The following is a 24860-nucleotide window of genomic DNA, read 5'->3' as shown; positions in this document are numbered from 1 at the left end:
CGGTGAATCTCTTGCCCAGGGTTCTACAACTTTGGCCTGTGGGCCAAAGCCAGCCTGATTCTTGTTTTGGCAAATAAAGTTTTATTAGAACACAGCTATACCCAATCATTTTACATCTGTCTACGTCTGCTTTTGTGCTACAATGGCAGAAATGCTGTTTGGTCCTTTACTGAAATAGTTTTCTGACCCCTGCTCTTCTTTGTTTTAACCATGTCTCGTGTCTGGGACCTTGAGCTCATGTGAAGTTTGGATATGACTCGGTAGTTTAAATTACAGGAAACAACAGTATGACTATGACTGGAAGCTTTTTTTTTTCTGATTCCAGATTATTTAATTCTAGATTTCCACAGGACCGACATAGCTAAAAACAGTTTATAACACGTGGCTGCGTATAATATTCATGGTAGTTTATTATACTCAAAATTTGTAGCTATTCTTTTTTTTTTTAAAGATGTTTATTACAAATATAGCTAACATACACTATTATATTAGTTTCAGGGGTACACCATAGTCAATCAACATTATATACCTAAAGAAGTGATCACCATAAGTCCAGCAACCATCTCACACCATACAGTGCTATCACAATATTATTGACTAGATTCCCTATGCTGTACATTACATCCCCGTTACTTGTTTTATAACTGGAGATTTGGACCTCTCTTACTCCCCTTCCCCTTATACCCCTTTTTAAATTTATCAGTTACAGCTGACATTCAATATTATTTTATATTAATTTCAGGTGTATGGCATAATGGTTAGCCATTTGTATAATTTAAGAAGTGATCTTCCTGACTAGTCCAGGACCTATCTAGCACTATATATAGTTATTACCATACCATTGATTATATTCCCTATGCTGTACTTTACATCCCCATTACTATTTTGTAACTACCAGTTTGTACTTTTTAATCTCTTCACCTTTTTCACCCTGTCCCCTTACCCCCTCCCATCTATCACCCTAACAAATCTAGTACCCATCTGACACCATACGTACTTATTACAATATAATTGACTATATTCCTCATGCTATACCCTACATCTCCATAACTACTTTGCAACAACAAATTGATACTTCTTAATCCCTTCTGCTTCTTTCACCCATACCCACAAAACCCCTCCCATCTGGCAACTATCAGAATGTTTTCTGTATCTATGAGTTTATTTCTGTTTTGTTTGCTAATTTTTTTTCATAGCTTCCACATATAAACAAAATCCCATGGCATCTGTTTTTCTCTGTCTGATATACACCACTCAAAATAACACCCTCCAGGTCCACGCAAGCTGTTGCAGATAGCAAGAACCCGTTCCCTTTCATGGCTGAACAACATTCCTTTGTATGTATGTACCACCTCCTTTTTATCCATTCATCCATAGAAGGACACCCAGGCTGCCTCCACATCTTGGCCATTAGAAACAATGCTGCAATGGACATACAGAGGCAAATGTCCCCTCAAAATAGCCTTTTGGGTTTCTTTGGATAAATACCCTGGGGTGGGATTACTGGGTCTGTCATTGTCTCTTTTTATAGCCTTTGTTTTAAAGTGTATTTTGTCTGGTATAAGTATTGCTACCCCAGTTTTTTTTTTATTATTTTCATTTTCATGAAATATTTTTTTCCATCCCTTTACTTTCTGTGTGTGTCTTTCAACCTGAAGCGAGTCTCTTGTAGGCAGCATATGTTAGGGTTTTGTTTCCTTATCCAGTCAGCCTTCTTATGTCTTTTGATTGGAGCATTAATCTATTTACATTGAAAGTAATTGTTTATAGATATGTAGCTATTGCCATTTTATTATTTACAACTTTGATTTTTTTTTTTTTTTTTTTTTTGTTGTTGTTGTTTAAGGAAGTCCCTCTAACATTCCTTGTAATAATGATTCAGTGGTGATGAACTTCTTTAGCTTTTTCTTGTGTGGGAAGCTCTTTATCTGTCCTTCAATTTTAAATGATAGCCTTGCTGGGTAGAGTAGTCTTGGTTGTAAGGTCTTTGATTATTGTCACATTGAATATTTTGTGCCAATCACTACCGGCCTGCAAAGTTTCTATTGAGAAATCAGCTGACAATCTTATGGGAGCTCCCTAATAGGTTAATAGCTGCCTTTCTCTTGCTGCTTTTAGGATTCTTTCTTTGTCTTTAACCTTTGCCATTTTAATTATAATGTGTCTAGGTGTGGACCTGTTTGGGTTCATGCTGATTGGGACTCTCTGTTCTTCCTGGACTTATATGTCTATTTCCTTCTCCAGGTTAGGGAAGATGTCAGTCATTATTTCTTCAAATAGGTTTTCAATCTCTTGCTTTCTCTCTTCTCCTTCTGGTACCCCTATGACACAAATGTTGTTATGCTTGATGTTGTCCCAGAGGTCTCTTAAACCATCCTTTCTTTTTGGATTCTTTTTTCTTTTTGCTATTCCAATTGGGTGTTTTCTGCTACCTTATCTTCCAAATCACTGATTCAGTTATCTTCTTCAGCTATTCTGCTGGTGATTCCTTCTAGTACATTCTTTATTTCAGTTATTGTATTTTTCACTTCTGACTGGTTCTTCTTTATGGTTTCTGTGTGATTTTTTATGCTTGCTATCTCTTTGTTAAAGTTCTCACTAAGTTCCTTGAGCATCCCTATAACCATTGTTTTGAACTCTGTGTTTGGTAGGTTGCTTGCCTCCATTTCATTTAGTTCTTTTCCTGGATTTTTCTCCTGTTTTTTATTTTGGGATTCATTTCTTTGTTTCCTCCTTTTGGCTGTCTCTCTGTGTTTGTTTCTATGTATTAAATAGGTCTGTTATGTCTCCCAGTCTCAGTTGTTTGACCTTATGTAGTAGGTATCTTATGGGGCCCAGTGGCACAGTCTTCCTGGTCACCTAACTCGTGTGTTTTAGGAGTGTCCCTTGTGTGGGTTGTGTGTGCTCTTCTGTTATAGTTGAATCTCGTTTGCTATTGGCACTTCAGTGGGTGGTGTTGACCCTCAGGCTGACTGGCTATGGGGTTTGGCCACATCCACAGCTTATGGGCTTCTGTGTGGGAGGCTTACCCTACTGAGTGGGATTTATCCCTGTGGGCTCTGATGCCTGTTGAGACCACCCTTTGTGTGTGACACTTTTGAGGCTAATTGCGTCGTGTTCTGCTGTGGTCTGAAGCAAACCTCAAGTATGTTGGTTCTGGGGCCTTTTGGAAGGTGCTCTGGTACAGGCCCAGGTCATCCACTGCCTGTGACTGTCCAGGAGCTACCTGGTAGGACCTACAAAGTGATCTGCATTTGTTTGCTGCCTGTGCTAAACCTAGAGGTGCATGGGAGAGGCCATGCTGAGAACTGAGGACAGCTGTAACTAGTACCAGGCCTGGGGTAACTCTGTAAAAAGCCAGGACACTTGGAGGCCTGCTGCCATCTGTTGGCTCCCTTAAGGTTCAGCCACTGATAAAGCCTTGTGCGATAAACAAGTTGGGTGAGGCAGAGTCTCAGGGAGTCACTACAGTGGTCATCTGGTTAATGTAGACTCTGGTTTGGTGCCAGTGCTGAGCCTGGAGCAACTTACCAGAAGTCTCAGAGCACACTGAGGTCAGTTGACCCTTGCCTGGGCCTTTGGACTACGATAGTTTTCCAAAAAAGCGTGCAATGCAGGTGGGTCTGGCTAGTTCTGGAGAAAGTGCCTCTGGTTGTCTGAGAGTTGGATGGGGTGGGGTTCCAGCTGAGTCAGCAAGTAGAGCAGCAGAACTCACCAGGCCAATCAGATTCAAGTTTGGCCTGTGAGCGAGGGCTCAACATAGAAAAGATGCCAACCACATGCCAGCTGCATGAGAAGAGGATCCCTCACCAGGAAAATGCTGACTGCCCTCCAGTCTTTCCCCTGCAGCTACACAACTCAGTCTGTCCCTTGTATGTCTCAGAGGCCTCCCGAGTTACTGTCTCTCTGCTGGAACCGAAGGTGAGTGCCTGTGAGCAAGTGAATCTGTTTGCGGGTCTTTTAAGAGGACATCTCGGTTTCCCACACCCTTCCTTCCCACCTGAATGGTTGGAATCATCACTGTGTTTCACAGCCAGATATTGTGGGGGCTCCTCTCCCTGGCACCAGTGTTCTGGTCTAGGGAGCCTGGTGGGGAGCTGGAGTCCCTCGCTCCTCCAGGGGGAACCTCTGTAACCAATATATCCCTCTTGATTCTGAACTGCCACAGGGAGGTTTGGGGCCTGTTCCACATCTCTGCCCCTTCTGCCAGTCTCAATGTGGCTTCTTTATATTTTCATTTATAGGGCTTCTCTTAGGCTAGATACATTTCATATAGTTCTCCAAGTTGATCATTCTATAATTTAATTGGGATTTTAATGTGCTCATGGAAGGACACAACCACAGTGTTTATCTACTCTGCCATCTTGGGTCTCTTCTGGAAGTTATTTAGTAATAGTCCCGCCTGCCCCATCCTCCAAGGATAGGGACACTTCAAGTCAGTCAGTTACAGTGTAAGCAATGTCTTATGATTGATAATTATTCATAAATATGTTTTAGGGGTTTTGAGAAATGGATTATTTGGTCAAGATTAGGATTTGCATCTTCTTTGAGGCAATTTATTTGATAGTTGTTGTTTTCTTCCAGGGTACCGTTTTAAGACAGAAGTACTTGGAAAGGTGAGGGAGGATGGACATAGTAGACTCACAAGACTAACGATTCTTTGTAGTATCTATAATAGCATATAGAAATCCCTGAATACTGAAGTATCCTGATTTGTTCCAATTTACCACCAATCCAAAGAGCTAAGCACTAAGTTCTGTCAGGATTCAGAATTTACCTGTTGGGAGGTAAAGTATGTAAGATTTCTTGATTAACTGATCGGATCTGAAGCTTGGTTCTACCACTTAACAGCTGTGTGATCTTGGGCAAGTTACTAACCTTCTCTCTGTCTTTTTCTTTTTTAAAATTTGTAAATGGGAAAAATAATAGTACCTTACTACTCACTATTAGAATTATTAGGGATTCAACTGAGTTGAAATATATACATATATATATATATGCCAAAGTAAGTTGTATTCCAACTTACTTTGGCACATTTTAGGCACTCAATAAATGTTAGTTATTATTATTGTTGTTTGAAACAATTTGTTTTAATCTCCTTAGTTATTCTGTTTCCATGCTAGCTCATAAAGCCAGCCTGCCAGCAGACAATGTAAGATATTTCACTAGACAATAAAGGATGTATTCATATGTTATTTATTTATTTCAGTATTAGAAACCCAATAAGAGCATCCTTCAAAGTAAAGTCCTATCCTGGGTAGCCCCTACCCATTGTTTTTATCATCGCTGTGTGTTTATAAAGTTGCATATCTATTGTATATCTATTCATTAAATGAACCCACAGTTTCAGTTAACTTGGGGAATAGAATATTGATTTAAACCATGCTTTGGGAGGCTTATCTATCATTTTGAACAAAGAAAAACTTATATGAAATTGGATTTCACTGCATGAGACAGGAAAAAACATACTCCACTGAATATAGTCTGTGGTTGTAAGGCCAAGTTCTAGAGGTATCATCAATATATCGGGTTCCTACTTTCATTTTTTAATGATCTCTGTCAACTCTGATAAAAATACGTTCACTTTTATTGAAGCAGAATTTACCCTGCCCAATTATTTTCTTTTTTAACACACTGAGTATACCTTCAGCCTGTCACTACCCCAGAATTGACATATCTACCTTCAAGATTTGTTAATGTTGGAGAATCAATGTTTTGCGAAGAAATTTTGTTTTATTTTGGCTGTGGATTTTGAGTTTTCTTTGTGTGGATTTCAACTCATTTCCAAGCTACTTTCATGGAGAGAAAAAGGCTGTATGTTGCAAATACTGAATTCACTAGCTTCATCTTGCTCTGCCCCCTTTTCTCAGTTTCCGGGTGCCTTGCTGGATAGTTGAATCAAAAGCTTTCTTAAATCTTATCCAGTGTTAGAGGCAATCAGTCCTGAAAACAGCCTTCTAGGCTAGAGGCAGAGACTACAGGCCATCCCTAGTTTCCTGTCCCTAATATCCTTTCTCCTATTCTTTTAATAATAGAACCCTGGAATACATGCTTATCTAACTAAAGACTCATTTCCTAGACTCCCTCAAGACTGAGGGTAGCCACGTGGCTCACTTCTGGCTTAATGGGGTTTGAGGCCGAGTGAAGCATGCTGATTGCATGTTATACCCCCAAATAAAAGTCATGTTCTCTCCCTGTCCTTCCCCTTTCTGTGGCTGGAATGCAGCAGTTGGAGCAGCAATGTTAGACCATAAGATGGGAAACAAACCATTGAGGATGCAAAACAACTAGACAGAAGGAGCCTGGGTCCCTGACGCCGCAGAGCTGCTATTGCAGTCCTGGCCTGTGTACGCTCAGACTGCCCCAGAAAGAGAAACAAACGATTTTGTTCAAACCACCGCTATTTCAGCTCTTACTAGAGACGGCTGAACTGGTATCCTCACTAATGCAGAATTGGGATTTAGATGTGGGGCACTAAACATGACATAAAATACAGTTAGCGGTGAGTGGCAAAGAAAAACATTGCAGGCCAGAAACTTGGTGCTGCTTGGTGTGGCACAGAAAAGCATTTGGGAAAACTTTTACCTGCGACATCTTAGAAGGGAAGCCTCATGCCAGCAGAGCACATGATTCCAGCGGGCCCAGTTGGAAAACCTCAGGATGGTGGTATGTGTTGGATGAGTCTCCCTGCTTTTGGAAAGGCCACCAAAGACATGGACTCAAGACTTGAAGAAATAGCAATAGCAGCAGATGACAGTGCCCAAGCCTTCCTCAGGGGTCATCATAAATGCTCTTGACCAGACAACGAGGGGTCATCCCAGCTGCAAAATCAGATTATGGCACTGTCTTCCCATCCGAGATTTTGTTTCAGATGGACTCATGGAAGTCACCCTAAAGAGGAGGGAAGAGGTTATTGGGCAGAACATAGAGGCCAATAAATGAGCACTAGTGTTTTTACACACAACAAATCGGTCTAGATGAAACTTTTGGTTGTGGTTACTTACACTTGCAAGTATCTAGAAGCAAATAAATCTTTAAGTTTTTGAAGAAAAAGATTGCAAGCCTGGTCTGCAAAAGTCTGTGATTAATCATCCCCCAAATTAACCCCAGGCTTTCTTAGATGTACAACTAGAAAATAGATGGTGAACTTGTGCCGCTCTCGAGAGAGAAACACTCTCTATTATCTGCTTCCCAAGAGGCATGGAGGATCCAGTACATAGGTGTTTCTCCCAGAAAACCAGGAGCTGCCAGAAAGCCTGTCCAAGGAAATTGTTTCACTGCCCAGCAGGATGTGAAAATCACTATAGACAAAGAGCTGCTGTGTTTTCCATTCATCCCTTTTCTGAATGGGAGTTATCATTACTGTTGTCCTGACTCTACTCAACCATGTTGCTATGGGGACAATGGCTTGTAGATAGCGCAATCTGTGAGCATGCAAAACAGACCTAATGGGGAGAGCTGTGTGACACCCAGAGATAGTTACTACATTTGTGCTTCATTTGGGAGCTTCAGCGTGCCTCTCTTGGGAATAATGGGAAGGTGTTCCATGCCTGGGAAGAAGGAAATGCATATATATTCGGTTGGGATAATGGGGATCTTATCTCAGAGAACGCTAGTTTCCCCCCATACCTATTTTTCCTCCTTTAGTAGTATAATGCCTAAGACTTACCCCAGTGCATGGCTTTCTACATAAAGACTCTAATTTCTGATCTCCTGTGGCTAGTTTGGCTGCTTAAGTTCTGCCTGATGACATGTGAAAGAGAGGTCTGGGTGCTGTTTCTTTGTTGAGGCTTTAAAAGGAACAGACATGTTCATCCCTTCAACTTTCCCTCCTCTCCGTTTCTGCTGGCTGGAATATGAACAGGATGGAAGGAGCTGGAGCAGCCATCCTGGACCATGTGACAAAAGAATTGGCATGTTGAAGACGCTAACATACCAGAGGTAAGGTACCTGGTGCCTTGACACGTGGAGCCCTGTACAGGCCTGGACTGCTCTGTGTGGACTCTGAGATGGAGGAGAATAAGCTGCGCTGTTAAAGTCACTCTTATCTTGGCCTCTGTTTCAGCAGCTGAGATGGTATCCTAAGCAGTATAATATGACATTATTTCTTCTGAAATGAAGATCCGAGGAGCTGACATCCCCTCCCTAGATTGGAACTATGGGAATGTTAATGGTGGGTTCAGAGGTTCTCCTGTCTGCCCCTGCGTGTTACACAGCAAGGATTGCACCAGCTGTTCCGTGGTCCACTCAGAGGCCCTCTGATGTGACAGGATGCCGGGGGGTTGTTCATCTCTGCCCTCACATGAAGCAGCTGATGGGAATGCCTGGTACGGGTGCTGTAACATCCTGCCCACAAACAGGCACCGTCTGTCTGAACAGCATCAATACCAAGAGCTGGCAGGCCTGGAATGATATAATTGAAAAAAAGGCTGTGACCTCTGACTCCTCCTCAGGAATCGCTGCGGCTGCCACCATGCACCTGCCAGCTGACGAGGGCGGCCCTATGCACACGTGCTCTGCCTCTGAACTGTCCCAATCCCCAGCTTTTCAGCACAGCTTGAGTACCAGCAGCCAGCTACTTTAGAGGCACTTTCTCTGCCCACATAAAATGCTGCTGGTCTCAGAGCCAGGGGAATTGTATTAAATTTTGCAATCTCATCCGTGGATTTAGAGCATGACATATGATTCAAGGCAAGGTCTTGTAACGAGTATAGTATTTTGTATAAAAGATTTACATTCTCATTTAATTCTGTCTAGCTTTGTAGTCTAATGGTCAAGACTGGGCTCTGGAATCAATAAGTTTGGGGTATAATTCCTGGCTCTTCATTCTGCAACACCTGGCAAGTTACTTATGCTCTCAGTCTTAACTGTGTCATCTATAAGACGGAGACTTTTGAGGTGAGAATTACCTGTTTAGTTCTGACTCAGTACTTGGTTTAGAGTAAGCTCTCAGTAAGTGTTGGATACTATTAAAATTTTTATTATTATAACCATGCATTTTACCAGATATGTGACTAATCACAAAAATCCTTCTGTTACTAAATCTCTGAGACCCAGAAACACTTGGTGGGGGTGATAATAATGCTCGATTGATTGATGATGGAATGGGGTGCCCGGCAGGGAAGGACAGTAAAACAAACACATTTGACATAATTACCTTAGGAGAAAAGTGGCCAAAAAGAAGTCTTCACTCAGGCAATGAATATGTTTTAAATACCAAGTCAGGACTAGGCTTTGTTCTGGGTGGAAAGGAAAAGGCAGACAAAGTGCCTGTGTGATGGGAACTTATATTCTGGTGGGGAGAGCCATGCAATAAATTAGTAAACAATTACTTTTGGGTAGCCAACTTTGCCAAACACACACAGCTCACAGTTAGGTGGTGCAGAGCCAGATTTGGTTTCTGGAAGTCTGATCTGTGAGGCATCATGCTTCCTTCTGACCTTTTACTTCTGTTCCTACAAAACTCATTGGAATGGATGACTCTCCTTGGTATAGTTCATTAAGGAAACCAACACGCACAGCCTCTTTCTTGGCCTAAATACTCGACAGGCATGCTTTCCCTACTCACAGCACCGCAAACCTAGAAGAAGGCTCAGATCCTGCATGGTTTAACCCCCACGTCAACCTTCTGCGAGCCGATTGACCTTGGACAAGCTATGCTATTCCGCCACTGTCAGTTTCTCCTTGGTACAAAGTGGGGATAATGATCCTGACTTTGGACAATGTTGGGGGCATCGCTCTGCTGGCTCCCGAAAGCTGCCCAGTAAACATCAACCTAAGTGTACTTTAAAAAGTGGGGAGGGATGTGATTCAAATTCAAAACAGAGGCAGTTGGCTGGTGAAGTTCTGTTTGTGACATTGTCCCTGGGCTTTGGGGAAGGGGACGGATGCAAACAACGGGCATCATGGAGCAGGCAGTATCTGGGCCTAGCTAAGAGACTGGCTGGAACTGCATGCAGAGAAAAGCAGGGTAGCATTCAAGTAAAAAGACTCCAAAAAGGGATAGAGATTAAAAAGCTATTAAATGGATGGAGGGTTAATAAAAATACTCTTTTGAAATAAATGGAAGATCATTCAGACAGTGAGGGAGATAATGAGACTTGGATGTCATGTAATAGTGAATGGAGATTAGGAAGAGCAAGAAATGGAAGCGTTGTCAGATTCCGAGTCCCCACCTGCTCTCAATCTCACCCTTGGCTGAGCAGGGCTGGGAAGGGATGCCCGGAAATTATAACCAGTGCTTTTAAGCTAGAACTTTGGGTTTATATCCAGGATTTGCAATTACGCTGTTTGGGCCTGGAGCTTAATTTCTCTGGGTTCAGATGTGAACATTCAAGTGCATTCAGTTATGCTGACCTGAATGAAGATTTGCCTTTAATGTATCGGTGTTTGGTTTGTCTTTACTATAAGGCTGCAAACCATTAAAATTCTACCTCAGTTCCCTAAGATGTCTTACATAGTTGTGCCTTGAGGGACAGAAAGGTAAAATAAAGAGAGAGAGAATGGACTCAGGGTCTGATAGACCTGTATTCAAGGTTTGGCTGTCACTGACTAGCTGTGTGACTTTGGGACACTCAGGCAACCTCTCTGAGTTTTTCTATTTCAAATGTGGGCAATGCAGTACCTACTCAATATAGGCACTCAATAAATAGCGATTATTCTTAACTTTAATAGATTACATAATACAAGGCAAAATGAGTAATGCTCTCTTTAGGATCTATTTTATTCTTTTTAGCATTAAATACCTCTCATTTAATACCTTAAAAGTGAGTCTATCAGTAGTCTGTGTGAGTCCAGCTAAGGGCAGAATTTCTTCAGTATTTTTTCCCCTACCATAGTCCTTTTCTATTTTTAAACAAATATTGTTTTCATAGAAATCAATGGGAGTCAGACATAAAACAAAAGTTATAATTAGGCTCAAAATTTTTTTTCACAAGTAATCTTAGGTAAATGTTACCTCAAGATGAGGGCAACCCTTAGGCTTTTGTCATTCATTGTATGACCACTTAAGTCAACAATAATTTACTCTATTTTGCCTTTGTTTCCCCATTTGTCCCTCCCACTGTCACCCAAAGATATCATGAAAGAAAGCTGCAGTCTCTAACATCTTATGAGGTCCTCAAAGCCAGGCATTAGTTGGACCCAAGTAAGTGCTCCTGAATTTTAAATGTATTGTTTTAGTGGTTGGAAATGGGTTTCGATAAGCAATTCTAATGATTGTCAGATTCAACCCTTTTTCCTACCTGAACCTCCAGCCCTCCCTACCATGAGCTAAATACTGGGTTAAGTCCTTTAACAAAATGTGATCAAACAATATGATGAATGTTTAAATTAAGAAAAGATTATTACAGTAAAAGACACATTGCCATTAATCTCCCTCAAAACATCACCCCTCGCTTCCAACACTTATCCCATTATTCGTACCACTGTCTGAAGCAGTTCTGGAAGTCCTCTTTTGGGAGTGTCTTTAGTTGCACTGGCATGGCTGCCTCGATGTCCTGAATCATTTTGACTTTGGGGAAGAGCCAGATGTCTTAGGGTGCCAGATCCAGTGAATAAGGTGGATGAGGACACACTGTAATGTTTTTATTTGATAGAAATTACCATATACCAGGAGCAATGTGTGACACAGAGTATTATCATGATGGAGGATTATTTATGGCACACTTTACTTTTTTATTTTTATTTTTGAAGGGGAACAGGACTTTATTGTGGAACAGTGTGTACTTCCAGGACTTTTTCAAGTTGTTTGTCCTTTCAGTCTTAGTTGTGGAGGGCAAAGCTCAGCTCCAGGTCCAGATGCCGTTGCTAGTTGCAAGGGGTGTAGCCCGCCATCCCTTGTGGGAGTCGAACTGAGGTTGAGAGGACGCGCTCCAACCAACTGAGCCATCCGGGAGCTCAGTGGCAGCTCAGCTCAAAGTGCTGTGTTTAATCTTAGTTGCAAGGGGCACAGCCCACCAACCCTTGCGGGAGTCGAGGAGTCAAACCGGAAACCTTGTGGTTGAGAGCCCCCGCTTCAATCACCTGAGCCACCGGGCTGGTTCCATGGCACACTTTAAAACACATCTTCTCTCAACCACAGCTCACACCCAACTGACTGCATCAGACAAGCTGAAACTTGTCACACATTTTTACTAAGGTTGGATGTGCTGCTTCCTGTATTGAAGATCGCTGCTTTTCCATTGGATGGGACTTGGCAACAGTATTCAATATATTTTGTGATCACAATGGAAAGGCTTTGTGTTACACATTGCTTTTGGTATGGCAATTTCTGTCAAATAAAAACATTATGGTGTGTCCTTATCCACCTTATTCACTGGATCTGGCACCGTGTGACTTCTGGCTCTTCCCCAAAGTCAGCAACCATGAAAGGTACACATTTTGAATCAATTCAGGACATCGAGGTAGCCATGACAGGGCAACTAAAGACACTCATTAAGGAGGACTTCCAGAACTGCTTCAGAAAGTGGTAAGAATGATGGGATAAGTGTGTTTGAAGTGAGGGGCAGTATTTTGAGGGGGATTAATGGCATTGTGTCTTTTACTGTAATAATTTTTTTAAATTTAAACATTCACCATATTGTTTGATCATACCTTGTATGCACATTTCATTTAATCCAAATAATAACTCTAAGTGACCTCTGAGGTTGGCAGGACTCCGGATTTTTTCCAGGTCACTCAGCTAGTAAATGGCAGAGTGGGTTTGCCCTCAAGCAGCCTGACCCAGAGCCCTCTTCAGTATGGCGCTGGGGAGAACACACTGACACTCAAACGTTCCTCTTTCCAACATGTGGTTAAGAGCCACGGCTCGGCTAAATCACTGCTCTTTATTTTAAAACAGGCTTTGAAAGTGTCATTTACTGCAATACCCTTGTTCTGTACAAAGCAAGAAACCATAGGCACCAAGTCTAAAATGAGGCCATATGGGGAGGTGGGAATAACACAAGCTCCCATTTCTATTCTGAACTGCCGGGAAGAGGACGCCTCTTCTTCCCACGGTGCTGATTGCTATGCACGCTCTCTGCACAGGATAATGGACCCTTCCGCTATCTGCTCCTCTGACTGCCAGCCAATCACTCGAAGCTAATCATGTCCCTTGGCCAGTCTGTCCACATATCTCAGCCTCCCTTCCCTTCCGCTGTGGGAGAAAGAAGACAGGGAGAGAAAGCCTCTGGCCTTTAAGTGTTTGCACTGGACGCCTGAGTGGAGTGAGGCAGTGAGATAAGGGATATTTCAGGCTATTTCTTCTGCTTGTGTGAATAGCACATGATTGATTTCAGAAAAAAGAAATTTATTTCCCTGCAGACATATTTTTATCATTTGCTTGAATTCCTTGATGCCTTACTCACTATATGTAGAGAAGAGCCAGGTCTCCTTCAGAGGCAGATGGAAGGGAAAATGGCTAACACTTTAAACCTGAAAAAATATATATGGAAAGGCACTGCCAGGTAGAATGTTCTGTGACCTATAAGCTTTGGAATGGGTCAGAAGGATTATACTAAGGCTGACATTTAGAAATGATGAGATCTGTTGGCTGCCGTGTTTGCATGTAGCACGCCAAAATACCACCCAGAGGTCCCCTTCAGGGGAGGCCCCGATGAAGTCCCATTGAATAGCAGAGCTTTAACCCTAGGGGTGAGAGCCAGACTAAGAGGGTCACTTTTCACGGACTTTTACAGCGTGAGATGACTTTATTTAAAGGGACATATTCAATTTAGTTAAGCTCTCAAATTTATGTACTCCTACAAAAGAAGGCTTAGGAGAGGCTAATATAAATGGAAATGATTTTAGAGGGAGAGGGGGAGAGGAGGGAAGGCGGTGGATGGTGGACAGGGTAAGAGGAGGACGTAGAGAAATAAGGATTTGTATGCAATGCGTTTCTTGGACATGAGCTTTTTTCTTTCCTTTTTTCCCCCCCTCTGTTATATAACACTTAGGTGGGAAAATATCTACATGGGATGGGTTAGTTCTGTGAGACTTGACAATTTGGGCAATTTTCAAGACCACTTTCTTTCCTGATGTAAAAATGTGAGTACCTGGGCACCCATCCTTTGACTAGGGCCAGAGATAAGGCCATTCTCTGACAATGGTTGTCTCATGGTGATTTGCACAGGTGGAGGCTGAGCAGTGGAGCAGAAAACTATCAGGGCTGGTTTGGGAAGGTGTTTTGCACTTCTGTGTGAGTACCAGGGAGTCTGACACTCTGGGAATGCCCTCAGAAACAAATTCCCCAGAAGAGCAGACCTGTCCCTGGAATGGCTGGGGGCTGCCCAGTTCCCCCTTCTGGCTCCTTCTTCACGGGTCCTGCTGGGAACTGACCATTTAGGACAGATCCCTGGCTCATTCCCTTTCAGACTTCCCCAGGAAGGGTAGGAGGCATAAACAGAGAGAGAGAGCGAGGCAGAGATTAATTAAATAATTGAGAAGCCAGTGGCCAGTAAAGGTGAGTGTAACCTTTTGCTTCTAAGACTGACTGTGTTTATAAAGCAGGGGTGATTTTAGACAGTCTTTGAGGGTAAACTGTATAGTCTAGTTCAGCTGTCTAACATGCTAATGAACTGGTCCCCTCTGACTTTTTAATTTCGAAGTGATTATGCTGGATCTTTTATTTTATTCAAAATACATGCAATTTTCATATCCTTCAAGTCTTTCTTTCTGGCATGTACTCCCTTCTTTATCTCTTTAATCTTTTTTTTTTTTTTTTGGATATTTGTTTTGCTTTCTCCCTTCAATTGCTCTGTTTGTTCAAGTTCTAGAAGGTTAATTCTCCCCTCTTGCATTTGGTGACTGTCCCTTGTAGTGGACCATTTCCTTGGTCTCTCCTGGATTCTATCCTCTGCACCTTTTTCCTTTGCTGATTATAATCTGGGTCCTTCTGCTGTAATAAACCATAACTGTGAGTGTAACAGCATTTCTGAGTTCTGTGATTCCATCTAGCAAACCATAGACACCAAGGGTGGTTTGGGGCCCCTCTGATGCAGGATGGTTCTCAATTCCAGCTCTACACTGTGCACGGGTCTCTCTGTGAATGTTACAGCCTCAATATTGAATCCAAAATATTTGGTTGTTAAATATAGTGATTTCTTTCAGGGGCAACTTTCTTCTCCAGGGTACTTACAGTGTTATGCTGATGCTGGTTTGGAGGAACTAAGCAATGTTATCTGGCTCTAGTTCCCATGTTTTCTTGAGACAGAAGCAGGCTTGTTGGCAGATGTATATTCATCTCTACTGGCCTATTTGCTGACCCTCCTACTTGATTTGTAGCCCTTGTATCTACTTCAGATTAATCTCAGTTTATAAGAGATGATCCTCTTTGGCCAATATTTACATTTTTTTTTTTTGGACTACTCTGAGCCTGGTACACAGTAGGCTTCTAGTAGATTTTTGGTGCTTGTTTATATAAAGCCTCCTTATCCCTTCAGTTTTCTTTCAAGTTATCTTTCTTGGCCAGGGAAAGAATGTTCTGATTTATTCTGTGGTTCCAAGCCCTAGCATTTGATGCCCAAAGGAAGACACAATATCTGTTTCTCTCTGTGTGTTCCAGTACCTAACACAGGATGTGACATGGAGTCGGATAATCACTGGACTCAGAGAGTCATTGTACTGGTCTGAAAACATGCTTTAGACCACCCTAATCTCTGTAGGCATACCTATAAAAGTAGAACGGCCTTTATCCCCTGAAATCGTGCTCCCTTTAAATGTTTACAGTGAACAAAGAAATTGTTCACTATCTTCCCAGTCATAGGAAAATAATCTTACATCTCTCAGTTTCCTCTTTTACAACTTAATGGATATCACCTCCTCACAGACTTATGTCGAGCTGTGTAATTCTATTCACCATCCCTTTCTGAGTCTCTTAATCATCCTCTATTTTACAATAGGTGTAAAACAGACATTCAGACACTACAATAAGGGGCTGACTATAGTTAAATTTAACCAAGAGTGGTATTATAAGAGTCACCCCTCTTTTGGAAACCTCTGACAGAAACCGATTTTATTTATTTACTTATTTTTTAATTATTCAATTACAGTTGACATACAATATTATATTAGTTTCATATGTGCAGCATAGTGATTAAATATCTATATAACGTACGGGGTGATCACCTTGATAAATCTGGTACCCATATGACACCGTACATACTTATTACAACATTATTGACTATATTCCTTATACTATACATCCCAATGACTACTTTATAACCACCAATTTGTACTTTTTAATCCCTCCCCCTTTTTCACCCATTCCTGTAACCCGCTTCCCATTTGGCAACCATCAAAATATTCTCTGTATCTATGAGTTTGTTTCTGTTTTGTTTGTTCATTTATTTTGTTCTTTAGATTCCACATATAAGTGCAATCATATGGCATTTGTCTTTCTCTGTCTGACTTATTCTGCTCAGCATAATACCTCTGCATTCATCCATATTGTTGCAGATGGCAAGATTTCATTTGTTTTCATGGCTGAGTAATATTCCATTGTATATATGTACCACCTCTTCTTTATCCATTCATCCATTGATGGACACCCAGGCTGCCTCCACATCTTGACTATTGTAAAAAATGCTGCAATGAACATATGGATCCACATGTCCCTCTGAAGTAGTGTTTTGGGGTTCTTTGGATTACTGGTTCCTTCTTTGTCTCTTGTTATAGCCTTTGTTTTAAAATCTATTCTATCTGGTATAAGTATTGCTATCCCAGATTTTTTTTTTTTCATTTCCAGTTTCATTAAATATTTTTTTCCCTACACTTTTAGTCTTTGTATATTTCAATCTGTAGTGAGTCTCTTGTAGGCTGCATATGTAAGGGTCTTGTTTTCTTATTCATTCAGCCACACTATATCTTTTGACTAGAGCATTTAATCCATTTACATCTAAAGAAATTGTTGACAGATATGCAGTTATTGCTATTATTCATATTTTTATCTTTTTTATTCTTAAAAAAATCCCTTTAATATTTCTTATAATACGGGTTTGGTGGTAATGAACTCCTTTAGCTTTTTCTTGTCTGGGAAGCTCTTTATCTGCCTTTGATTCTAAGTGATAACTTTATTGGGTAGAGGAATCTTGGTTGTAGGTCCCTGCTTTTCATCACTGAATATTTCATGCCCTTGAATATTTCAATCCCTTCTAGCCTGTTAAGTTTCTATTGAGAAATCAGCTGACAGTCTTATGCGGGCTCCCTTGTAGGTAACTAACTGCTTTTCTCTTGCTTCTTTTAAGATTCTCTCTTTGGTTACCAGAGGGTAAGGGGGGTTGGTGGAAGATGATGTGGTAAAAGGGATCAAATATATGGTGATGGAAAGAGAACTGACTCTGGGTGGTGAACACACAACGTGCTATATGGACGGCATATTACAGAATTGTACACTTGAAAGCTATGTAACTTTGCTAACAATTGTCACCCCAATAAATTTTAATTAAAAAAGAAAGATTCTCTTTTTGTCTTTAGCCTTTGGTATTTGAAGTATGATGTGTCTTGGTGTGGGCCTCTTTGGGTTGAATTTGGGACTCTCTGCTCTTCCTGGGTTTGTATGTCTATTTCCTTCAACAGGTTAGGGAAGTTTTCTGTCATTATTTGTTCCAATAGGTTTTCAATTCCTTGCTGTCTCTCTTCTCCTTCTGACACCTCTATGATACAAATGTTGGTCCAGTTGATCTTGTCCCAGAAGCCCCTTTAACTATCCTCAGTTTTGGGGATTCTTTTTTCTTTTTGCTGTTCTGATTGGGTCTTTTCTGCTATCTTATCTTCCAAATCACTAATTAAATTTTCTGCTTCTTCTAATCTACTGTTGATTCTCTCTAATGTATTCTTCTTTTCAGTATTGTGTTACATATTTCTGAATAGTTCTTTTTTTTATGTTTTCGATATCTTTGTTGAAGTTCTCACTGAGATCATTGAGCATCCTCATAATCAGTGTTTTGAACTCTGCATCTGGTAGATTGCTTGTCTCCACTTTGTTTAATTCTTTTCTGGAGCTTTGTTATGTTCTTTCATTTGGGACATGTTTCTTTGTCTCCCCATTTTGGCTGCCTCCCTGTGTTTGTTTCTATATGTTAGGTAAGGCTGCTATGTCTTCTGGTCTTAGTAGAGTGGCCTTATGTAGTAGGTATCCTGTGGGGCCCAGTGGTGTAGTCTTCCTGGTCACCTGAGCTGGGTGCTGCAGGTGTGTCTCTTGTGTGGGTTGTGTGTTCCTGCCTGTTGTACTTGAGCCTTGGTTGCTGTTTGTACATCAATGGGAGGGATTGTCCCTCAGGCTGATTGGTTGTGAAGACTGGTAGCGACTACAGTGGAGGAGCTGTTGTGTAGCGGCTGACCTTATGAAATAGGATTCTCTTTAGTAGCGCTCTGGTGCTTGCCTAGTCTGACCTTTGGGTGTCATTTGCTGAGGCAGCTGGGTGATTCTCAGGCTCAGTTGAAGCTGGCCACTGGGCATGCTGACCTTGGGGCCTCCAGAGAGGGCTGCTGCCACAGGCCAAGTTAATTTGCAGCCTGTGCCCTGCCTGGGGCCACCTGGAACAAGCCACACAGCACTTTGCAGATGGCTGCCACGTGCACTGAGCTTAGAGGTGCCTGGGAGAGATCAAGCCTCAACCTAAGGCTAGCTGACACTAGTGCCAGGCTCAGGGCTGTGTTAGTTAATTTTCAATGATGGTTGTACTATAGTTTAGTTATAACTTTGATGTAGTCATGAAAGGATGTAAGCACAACATTTACCTACTTCGCAATCTTATTATTTATTGATTTATTTAATTTCAGCTTTATTGAGGTATAACTGACATATAAATTAGTAAGGTATTTAAGGTATACATCTTAGTCATTTGATATATGTATACTTGTATACTGTGAAAGGTTGCCCCCAACCTAGTTTATTAACATATCTATTACCTTCCATGTTTATCTTGTTTTATTTTGATGAGAACATTTAAGTTTGGTTCTCTTAGCAAATTTCAGTTATGCAACACAGTGTTATCAACTTTGTCACCATGCTTTACATTAGATCGCCTGACCTTATTCATTTTATAGCTGAAAGTTTATAGCTTTTTACCAATTTCTCCCTAGTTCCCCCACCCCAGAAGCCAATTTTAGACTAGCTTAGGCAAAGTAGAAAATAGGAAGATTTATTAGAAGGATATTATAGAGACTCATAAAACGGAAGGAAGACTGGAGAATTACTGATGAACTTTTCCCACATAAAAAATATTTTGTTAGTTGCTCCAGATCTCCTGTTTCCCAGTAGATCTGATTCAAATGATTTGGAGGAGGAACTCTGATTGGTTGAACTTGAGTCATGTGCTCACTCTCAAACCAAGCACTCTAGCCAAGAATATGGAACCCCCTAATTGGCCAAAGTTGGATCACATGTTCCTCCTATTGGACAGTGCCTATTATCAGAGAGAAAATGTGACAGGGAGTAAGAGGAACTAGTTATTATAATTTTGACACTTAATTAAATTTATATTTCTAATTATTTAGAACAAGGTCATAGTAGATGTTTTTCTTCACAGTGTTGTGTTGCTAAATTAATGATCTATGTTTCACAATAAATATGTCCTTCAAAGTATAATGTGGCTTAGCCAGTTATGCTATATGTTATATTGGCCAAGTCTGCTTTGAATCACTATTGAATTACATTTTATTTTGTTAAATGGGTTTCTTTTAGCTCATCAAAAACTCTTCCAAAAAACTGAAAAGAAAAATAAGTCCTGTACAATTCCTGCAGGACAAGAATTTGATGGTCATTTAACATTCCCCAAATCTATGTGTTCATGCTAAATCCATTCTTAATGCTGGCACCCTATTTTCTAAAGTTGGAGAAAACTGCCTGCCATTTTTCACAAGGACATTTGTGGGCGGGGGACTCAGTTAACACTCCGTTTTCTTATCACATCACTTGATTTATCTAAGAGTAGAGGGAATAGGGTAGAAGTTTTGACAGGCAGCGATAGCTCAGCCAGTCAGGCTCAAATACCACTGCATTAGGATAAAACCCTTAGCCAAACAGATCTCCTAAATACCATCAAAAAGCAGGAATGAACCATGCAGACAGCGAGAAGGCTCCCATCCAAGCATTACAGAATCTCTGTCACACTTGGGCAAACTCAAACACACCCACATGTATGTATATATCCTTTCCCGTTATTACTGGTAACGAGAGAGCTAACGGTGTAAGTTTAGCATCACACAAACTCAAGTGCTGACAACTTATTTTTACAAGGCAGCCTTGAGAAATCCAATAGAGGTAAACCAAAAGAAGGGAAAGAAATCATAAAGGAGGTGAGGGCACATAATTTAATCCTGGCTATTGGCACTCACTGGCTTTTAGAACTCGCTCTCCCTCTGCCTCCCCTACCCCTTTTTTTCAACTATACACTTTTCTGATAAAATGAGAAGTCAAAGCGGTATTGGATGTGAGGACTGAAAAGGATACTGCAATTCTGTGTGTGTGTTGGGGTGTGGGTGATTATCTCGGGGAGACCTTGGAAAGCAGAACTGTTCATTTCTGTGAGGTTACCTTTTTCTGCTGAGGGAAGCAATCAGGCTGCATTGCTAATGTCCCAGAGCATGAACTTCCAGGCTTTCTGTCAAGTTCAATTCCATGAACTGGTTTAGGAGTTTCCTCGCCTACTACAAAGCTAATAACTCTTTTGGCTTCACATGGCAACTTAGCACTGTGGGAAAAGCACTGAACTTGGTGTAAAAAATCTGGATCAAGTCCTCGTTTTGTTTTTTATTGGCCATGTGACTTAAAATTTGGGAAGCCTTACTTCCCTTATCTGTAAAATAGAGGGAATAATAGCCTCTTTCATAAAATCACTTCGAGAATTCAAGGCAGCAGTGCATAGGAAATTGCTTTTAAGATGTCTAATGCTTTACAAATATAGGGAGTGATTATTACTTTTTATGGCTTTTCCCTTATCCTATAGTTTAAAGTCTGATAAGAAGATACTATTAGCAGCAACTTCAGCTGAAACTTTGTCAGAATCTCTTACCTATTCTTTCTCTGGGTTAATTATTTTTTTTCCTATATTGTACCTAAAATGTTCTAGAAGCACATGGCGGAGTATTCCAGAATGTGAGAACAGACAAATCCTCTAGGGAGGTGAGGGGTAAGAGTGTTAATTCCCACACATTAACAAAAATCTATGGGTTTCTTCCAGGAGTTGTTAACAAGGGAGGATTTTTGCCTCCTCATCCATGGTTTTTTTGGCAAGGTCTGGAGACATTTTAGATCTACAAAACATAAAAGTGCTACTGGAGTCTGGGGCTAAGGGTGGAGGCCAGGGAAGCTGCTAAACATCCTGTAGGACATAGGACAGTGCCCCATAACAAAGAATTATCCACTCCAAATGTCAATAGTGCTGAGGTTGAGAAACCCTGCTTTATTTGGAGGAGATATCTTCCTTCTTAGGGTTCCCAGACAGATTTTGTCAATTGCTAAGCTTCTGGAAAGGAGATGGCCACAACCATGTCTCTTCTGCATTTCCTGTTTTCCCATCATCTCTGCTAGAAAATACTTAGGTTTTTAAATGATATCCTAAGTCAATGATATCATTAATATGCATTTTTCTCTCAACTATCATGCTTCAAAATATTATGGATAGCTAGAAAAAAAAGACCACTTTAATTCATCTATGTCTCACTGTGTCTCTATTAGAATTTTTTTTTTGTAACCCCTGTATCTTCAAGTAAGGAAGCCTTGAGAGCAATTATGCTCTTGGCTTAAAAAATTTGTTGTTATTTTATAATATATTTGCTTGAGATGCTTTAAACCTTTTATATAATTCAGATAGAAACATTATACCTGTAGTAAGAACCATGAAATCTTTATTGAGTAGCATTATTTCATATATATGCTACCATCCTACTTTTAATAGTAACTTCAATTTTTTAAATATTGGAAATAAATTAAACTTTAGAAAAAATTTGCAAGATTACTCTCACATGCCTGTATTCGGATTCCTCAATTATTGTTAACATTTTTTTAAACATTTCCTTTGTCAGTCTTTCTCTTCCTCATTCTGTCTAAATCCTCTCTCTCTCTCTTTCTCTTTCACACACACACACACACACACACACACACACACACACACACACACAATTTTTTTTTCTGGACCACTGGAGAGTAAGTTACAGACATAGTGCCCATTAATCCTAAATACTTTAGTGTATATTTCCTAAAAAATAAAGACCTTACTTCATAACCATAGTATAGACAACAAATTTTGAAAAACGATATTGATACAATTGTCTTAGCTAGAGACCTTATTCACACTTTACCAATTGTCCCAACACTGTCCTTTATAAAAGAAGGATCTAATTTGGAATTACGCATCGTATTTAATTTTCATGTTTCTTTGGTCTCCTTCAGACTGGAAGTGTCGCTCAGTCTTTTATGCCATTCTCATTTTTTAAGAGTACAGTATTTTGTATAGGGCCCCTCAATTTGGTATTGTGTGATATTTCCTCCTGATTGAATTCAGTTTTGCATTTCTGGCAAAAATATCACAGAAGTGATGTATTCTTTTCAGAGCTCCCAATCTTGTGGCACAGAATCCCATTTTGTTCTTTCACTGGGGATGTTAACTTTGATTACTTGGCGAAGATGGCTTCTGCTAGGTCTCTACACTGTAAAGTTTGGTTTTCTTCCCCCCTTTATTTTTTTCCTTTATGTTCAATAAGTATATTTCAGGGATATACTTGGAGAGTGTATAGATATATTTTTACGTAAAACATTTATTCACTAGTTTTAGCATCCATTGATTCTTGCTTCAGGCAAGAATTATTCATCAATTACTGTTTTTAGGGTTGCCAAAGATGTTGTCTAATCTATTTATGTTTATTAGTTAGCTGTAAGAGAAAGCTTTCTGTTCTTTTCATTAATTTGCTCATTTATTTATATCGGTAAGGACTCATGGAGTCTTATGCTATTTAATATATGATATGCAGTTACTTTATTTTCTTATCTTTAACTTTAAAATGTCTCAGATTGGCTATGGAAGTCCTGTCAGGCTGCCTTCTGTGTTCCTCTGCACCATTCTTTCTTTTTCTTTTTTTGAGCACTTTCTTACTTTTTGGAAAGAATTTCCAGACTCATTTTGTACTTTTCCAAACTCAGCCCTGGAGTCAGCCATTTCTCTAAAGAGGCATGGTTGGTTTCTCTTAGTCCAGGATATTATTAAGAAACCATGGTCTGGGCACATGGTATGCTGATTGCCACTGGGGTATCATTTGCTTGTAGGCTTTAGCCACAGATACAGTGGGAAACACACACACACACACACACACACACACACACACACACACACACTATCTTCTATCTGTCCACCGCCATGAGTAGTTCATACCAATAACTTCAGTTTGTATTTAATACCAAAGACCCCCAAGAAGATTCATCCTGTTTTTCTTCATTGCCATATTTGTAACTCCTTTCTCTGACAGCGAACACCTGCTTCCCATTATTCTTCGTGTATTTACTTATTTATTTGCTTAATCCCCCCTGTGTGTACCCAATCTCCCAACTATCCTGGTTGCTTCTTTAGCCTGCTGCCTATTCACTTGGTCACCTCGTTCCTCAAAGGCAGTAACTTTGAAGAAGCAGCAAGGTCCTGCTTTGAAGAGAGATTATAGATTTTCCTTCTCTGTAGCAAAGGAAGACTAGAACCATGCTGAGAGTGTGGGAACGGTGGCCTCCGCCAGAGACTAGATGAATCATGTTAGTTAACCTTGGACCTAAAAAAAAAATGTACCCACTTAAAAATATTCCTTGTCTGAAGGAGACCAAAAAACACAACCTTCACATGTAATGTTCGATCTTGCATTGATTCTGGGATCAAGCGTTTTCTGTAAAAGATATTATTAGGACAGTTGGTGAAATTTGAATATGAAGTGTTATTATATCATAGCATTGTATCAATGTTAAAGAATCATGCATTGTGCTCTGCAGTGTAAAAGTCTCTGTTCTTAGGAAATACACACCAAAGTATTTAGGAGTACAGGAGGGATGGTACCTGCACCTTATTCTGAAACGGTTCTCATCTCTATCACTCAGCAGCTGGATGAAGTCAGGAAAATTAATCAATCTTTTCTCAAATTTCCTCATTTATAAAATAGAGATATTAATAATCCCTTACTCTTGTGGTTATGTTGGGAATTGATCAAAATGTGCATAAAATACATGACGTAGTGTGAGACACTGAGTTGGTGCTCAATAGATATCGTCATGTACATGACATGTGAATGCTATAGTCAGGTATTCATGAATAATCATAATAATAATAATGTCCATTGTTTGGAGCCTTTCTCAATGACGTGGTGACACATCTTTGTAGATATAAAATACGCACACTCACTTCCTGTTTGAAAGCTCCTGGGAGCGGGTTTGGGTTATTTATCTTCACCTCCCAAGACTGAAGATGGTGGCCGGTGAGGCTGGAAAGGAGCCATGAAAAGGAGAGCTTCTATTTGGAGTGGAAGCAGGGATTTGTTCTCCAAAAGAAGCAAGAAAACGAGCACACAGAATACTAAAGGTCCCCCACAGTTCTCAGTCTTTAAGGAAGGTATAATTATTCCCATTGACACATAAGCAGAGAATATCCTGTAGGGAAAATGACTTGCCCACGATCCCTCACATGCTTATCAAGTAGCAGTGAAGTGCAAATCTTGCTCAGAGTGCTCTCACGGACCGTGCTGTCCACTGCTGTACTGTTCTGGAGCTGGTTAATGTTATCTATAGTTTAGCCTTTATTACCTCTTATGAGTAGGAACGCTGCCAGCTTACAACCTGCTGAGCTAAGTGTCTCCTCTGTGCGTTGAGCAGAATTCTTTATTTCAGAGTCCTGTGGTTTCAGTGCATC

The sequence above is a fragment of the Rhinolophus hipposideros genome (genome assembly GCF_964194185.1).
Source record: "Rhinolophus hipposideros genome assembly, chromosome: 5".
NCBI classification, from domain to species: Eukaryota; Metazoa; Chordata; class Mammalia; order Chiroptera; family Rhinolophidae; genus Rhinolophus; species Rhinolophus hipposideros.
This window is presented reverse-complemented; position numbering follows the sequence as displayed.